At 40.5% G+C, this 6,000-nt stretch overlaps 1 protein-coding gene across 1 annotated transcript in view; it reads right to left on the reverse strand.

The window, feature by feature from the left end:
• LOC135116791 (protein vestigial) overlaps positions 1-5,482 on the reverse strand; it is a 28,322-nt gene extending 22,840 nt beyond the window's left edge. Inside the window, exon 1 of the mRNA XM_064034359.1 lies at positions 5,286-5,482. The gene's annotated coding sequence lies outside the window, so the exon portion shown is untranslated. The remainder of the gene's footprint in view (positions 1-5,285) is intronic.
• Between the last annotated feature and the right edge of the window lie 518 nt (positions 5,483-6,000).

The raw sequence follows: 6,000 nt of genomic DNA on the forward strand, positions 1-6,000 counted from the left end.
AGTAATGCAATAGATAAGTAGCGATTGACAAAATGCATAATATACTGACTTGATAACTGCTGTATCTGAGATATGGCGTAAGGTTTTGAAAATGAAAATTGCTTGCGGATTCTTTTAACAAGTGCATCGATATATGTTGTTGAAAATTCAGGTGGTCATCAATGAGAACTCCAAGGTATCTAATACAAGTGGTTTTAGTTAATTTAGGACATGCACATGAGCTATACATATAAGTCACAGTAATGTGCGTAAAGGTTTAGATTTGGTTGTTCATTAGGTACTTCTTAATGTATAAGTCATATATTTTGTTTTGTCTACATTTAAGGTTAAGAGATTATCATAAAGCCAACTGTAGACTAAATTGAATGCGGTCTGTGCGTGAGAATACCTCATTCCATGAATCGCCGTCGAATAATAAAGCCGTGTCCTCTGCAAAAGTAATAATTTTACCATTTTGCAGGTTGATTTGCATAAGTCATTGATATAGACAAGAAATAATGTGGGTCCTAGAATACTTCCTTGAGGTACTCCATACTCATTTGGTAGTTCATTACTAAGCTAGTGATCTATTTTTACGCTTTGAGTCCTGTCAGATAGGTAATCTGAAAACAATTGTATAGAATAATATATACAATGTGTCCCGGGGATAAGTGACCGCCCGAAATTTTTTGAATATTTGTACAAAATTAAGGATAATTTAATTTATATTTTTGAAAAAAATCATTAAAAAAATTTTATTGTCAGGCCTGTTAATAACAGGCTTTGCTCTTTTTTTTTCAATTTCAACTGACTGTATTTTTGCATTTGTTTGAAATAGCAGCAAACATTGTTGTGAGCTATTGTAGTAAATATCATGTAGTTTATTAATAAATTAAAAGAAAGTGATATTAAGGGGGCATTTATTAGACTTATTTTGAAAAAACTGAAAAAAAGGCGTTATTTTCTTTGAATTTTTATTTTCTTTTTTTTCTAATAAATGTTTTATTACATTTTTGTTATGTTTGATAATTTTAATTGATAAACTATGATGTCGGCTAGTCAATAAAGAAAAACGAATTTAAAAAGATGTAAAAACTTAGGAAATATCTTAAAAAAACTGCAGCACGTCACAGTATTTACTAAAAATCATTAAAAAAAAACCAAAGGCGGTAGGTAAGTCCCAAATATAAAGGAAATTATCCTTAATTTTGTACAAATATTCAAAAAATTTCGGGCGGTCACTTATCCCCGGGACACATTGTATAATATTTGGTCTAAAGTGTATTTTAAAGGCGTCCATATATTTATTTAGTAGTCAATAATACGAAAAAATGGTTTTATGTAACGTGTTTTAGGAAACGTTATTTGGTGAACATTTATCCATTTTGGTAACCGTTTAGAATTTTTTTGGTAGTAAAATAGGTACTTTTTTGGGTGGTGTTTAAACACAAGCCAATAGAATATGCAATGTTCATAAATCATCAACGTAGATGTAGTTCTTAAATCCAACTGTATCAAATAAAAACCGGTTAAGTTTGACATCCATCATATTAGCATCCAGCATCAGTATTATCATTAAGGTTGAAAAGTCAGGAGACCAAACCTTGGAACAAATTGGGTGACTGAAAATTTGCACATCTTGAGGTCCTGAGATACTTATTGATGAATTTCTTCTAAAGAAAGACATACAAAAAATGTTTTGATTTTTTGTCAAATCACTTGATGATGGTGTTTCCGTAGTATGACTCCATTTAGACTATTAAAACTTAAGATGAGAGATTATCATCCTACTAATATTATAAACGCGAAAGTTTGTATGTATGGATGTTTGTTACTCTTTCACGCAAAAACTACTGAATGGATTTTAATGAAACTTTACATTAATATAGCTTATACATCAGAATAACACATAGGCTACAATTTGTAAACATATTGTTCGAAATACTAAACCTGCGCAGACGAAGTCGCGGGCACCATCTCCCGAGCCTTTTCCCAACTATATTGGGGTCGGTTTCCAGTCTAACAGGATTCTGCTGAGTACCAGTGTTTTCAAAGGAGCGATTGCCTATCTGACCTCTTCAACCCAGTTACCCGGGCAACCCAAACCCCTTGGTTAGATTGGTGTCAGACTGGCTTCTGACTATCCGTAACGTCTGCCAAAGATGTTCAATGACAGCCAGGACCAGACCAGTACCGACAGTACCAGAAACACAGTCATTGGTGTCTAAGATATACTTAGAAAGTATATACAAACTTAGAAAAGTTGCCTACTTGGTACTTGCCTGACCTGGACTCGAACCCACGCCCTCATACTTAAGAGCATCATTCAGATGTACCAACCTTCATTGGTGGTAACATGTCCGTACGGTAAAACTGGGTATAAAACGTATAATGAGGAACGTATCATGAGGTTGGTTCTTTACCCACTAGGCCACCACGACGTCCACGCCGCTTAGGCCACGACGAAATATGTATATAAATGATTTTCTATTCTACTTAACTCCTAAATCTGGCCAAATTTCTACCTACCTATTCAGCGATCTTCAATGTACTTGTCATGATCCTGCCCTTATGCCTACCAATTTTTTTAGGTCTTTTCCTTCCATACCCACCCTTGTGTCTGAGGTCATCTCACAAGTAACGTTCTTTCTAACCATATCGACTTTCACACAAACCATCCATATATACTCATTCCTCACTCGATCCATTCTCTTAACACACATTCCCTTAAGAAAGAAAGAAAGGAGAAAGAAAAACCATTTATTCATCACAAAAAGGACGCAAGAAACAACAAACAAATCTAGGGACAAAACAAACTATGAACACAAAAAGAAAAACGCTGCAGTCACGCATGCGTGAAAGGGGCAGCGCTCAGCATAAATACTGTGTCGCGCACGCAGGCACGAAACAACAGCGCTGACCCACCACGTGTCCTTGCCTCGGAACCATAACATCTACAATCAATCTAACCGCTATCAGTCTATTATTCATTCTTTTAATGTCTTTGTACCTACCTACACATCTTTCCGCCTGTTATCTAACCCACACCATATCTTTTGCCATCACTTCCACAATAGAAAAACTTATGTCTCAATTTTAAGTTTGCTGAAGTCTCAATTTTATTAAAGTCAATGTTCCTCTGTGACACATGATAGCTGTCGTCGGCAAAAGCGAAGTACAGGACCTCTGACTACACAAGGGGATAGGACGTAGAAGAGATTGTGCAAACGCATATTTATATGGCAGTGGATAGAATGACTACCTCCGACAAAGAAATCGCCATTCAGTGTTCCTGATCAGATAAAATACGACCTGTGCAGGTCCCAGTACACTTTTTAACAGTATCACCAATAACAACAACTTGTAGAGGATTCTTCTTGAAAGTAAAGTGCAAGTAGGTAACCGATACCAAGGAGCTCAGATTTGAGCTTAGGCCATAGCAAGTCTAACCTAACCTACTGTGCTCAGCCAGGCATTTGGCTATGGTTTCTAATAATAACATCTTCGTTGGCATTGATTGATCCAGGTAGACCAGAAGTAATTTTACACAAAATGCTATTATGATATGTTATTTATTGCAGATGTACCGGCTGACGAACGTGTACCGAGCCGCCCGCCGGCGGCGCCGTGCCGCTACCGAACAATCATAGACATTTTATTCGTTAAAATCTCTACTTTGTGAGGATGTAAAAAATATGTACATATATTAGGTAGGAATGTAAGTTACATGATAAATATTTTCAGAAAAATAATAATAAAAAAATAAGGTAATCTTCTCCTCTTCCCGACCTCGGATCGCCTATAGTAAATTCTTTAGCTAATATTCTTTATCGTAGGCACCTATTCGCGGGCTATGGAAAGAGCTATGCTTGGCATTTCTCTGAGGGATCGCATCAGAAATGAGGTAATCCGTCAGAGAACCAAAGTCATCGACATAGCCCACCGAATCAGCAAGCTGAAGTGGCAGTGGGCTGGCCATATTAGCCGAAGAACCGATAACCGTTGGGGTAAACGAGTTCTAGAGTGGAGACCACGCCTCGGCAAACGTAGTGTAGGACGTCCTCAGGCACGGTGGAGTGATGACTTGCGCAAGACGGCTGGCAGGAGCTGGATGCGAGCAGCCGAAAATCGATCTCAGTGGCGTGCACTTGGAGAGGCCTATGTCCAGCAGTGGACTGCTATAGGCTGATGATGATGATGACCTATTCTCAGTATTCTCTTTCCTTTGAAAGGAATTCTTTGCAATGGGTTTCCTCCAGGATAGGTTAGGTTAGCTACATGTCATTATTCGTAGGTTTCAAAAGGGATCTACCTACCTCGGGCTACCAAGCGTCCTCTAAATAAACTACTCGCGAAGTACCTGCCTAGGCCGAGATGAGGCGACACGTGAGCGCTCAGGGGCACTGCGGCTCACTCATCACACAGAACCGACTGCCCTTACTGTGCTAAGGCTTGCTTTGCCTCGCTATTCAGCTATTGCTTCATCATCGACTGGAGGAAGTTCTCAAGGAGGTACTTAGTGGAGAGGATGCTGGCACAGAACTCTATCATTTCCTATTTACATAGAGACTAACTGTTACTACTTTCATTACTGTACTTATATGAATGATTACCAGTATTACGCTGGATGGATTCCTCAGCGGCGGAACTGCGCTCGTGGCCACTCTGGGCATACCCAACCACTACCTACACTTATATATCTGTGATTATATGACATTACTACTGTCACACATCGCCCAGATCAGCCTATTCACTGACGTAACACGTACCTAATAGTTTGGTATTGCAAAACAATTCGGGGTTTTAACGAAACGAACGCTCGAAAAAATAATCAATTTCCACTTTCATATTTCTTTCTTTAGTTTAAAAAAGAGGCAACCTAATTATTTATTCTGTACCTAATAACAAAAAAAGAAGTTTACCTAGATGACGGGTGCTGTGATTGCTGTGAAACAGGCGACTATTTACCGAGGAGCCCCGGGCGGAACAAACAGCAACCCGCCGGTGAGCACCGGTGATCAGACACCGGCACCGGGGGCACAAAGCTCTCGTAGTGGTACCTGTCGGTAGCCTTAATACACCACTCTTGGTAAGTCGTAGATCTCACTCAAAAACTCTGATTGTTGCCCCGAATAGATTCGACATTTTCAGACATATCGGATGGCCTTGTCCACAACCTTTTTGAGGGCTAGTTCCGCCCCTGGGATTCCTTGAATAGTTGTGCTATCAAATATTTACTTAAGTATATGTATCTATAGATATTTCATATTAAACGTTATCTGCAGACTATCAAGATCCCAACATACCTAGGGCAATGGAAGAAAGCACTCAAGCACAATCCGCACTCAGACACTTGTCCACTTGGTGCACACAGTGTTCACAGAACTCGTAACATGCCGTGTAGCAATGTTTGCGGCGGATCCTGTCACTCGCGCTCTGCTCGGCGGCACTACACAGCACACTGCACTCGCGGCGCGACACGCGTGCTAGCGGGACAGCGCGGCGCGCGACACTGCCGGCGCGCGCGCTGGCCCGCCCTGCCGCCCCTCCCCACGCGCCACCCCCGAGCCCGCCCTCCAACTCGAGCTCCGCCCACATGTTTTTACCTGGCACCATCAGGAATTCAATTCTCTGAATCTATGTGACCTGTGTCCCGATAAGATTTTATAACCTGTACAAGTGCAATAGTGATGCGCTAGTGTCGCGCTCCTCCCCCCGCCCCTCCCTTACTACCCACGGAACACTCCCACTTGTTTTGGCAACTGTGTAGACAACTAAGTATCAAGTCAGTAGTCACCAGTGACGTAGCGTGCCGGGGGCAGAGGGGGCAAACGCCCCGGACTCGGCACGTTTTATTTCGGCATTTCAGAATAAATACCTAGTAAAAATATTTTAGTGTAGGTATGCCTACATACAAAGGTAGATCCCTAGGGACACATTTGGATTTCTTCTGGTACTTAAGGCGTTGAATGCCCAAATTGGCTTGTCTCAAAAATTTTTTTGGGCAAATCTATACAGTTT

Source organism: Helicoverpa armigera, chromosome 4, assembly GCF_030705265.1.
Source record: "Helicoverpa armigera isolate CAAS_96S chromosome 4, ASM3070526v1, whole genome shotgun sequence".
Taxonomy (NCBI): domain Eukaryota; kingdom Metazoa; phylum Arthropoda; class Insecta; order Lepidoptera; family Noctuidae; genus Helicoverpa; species Helicoverpa armigera.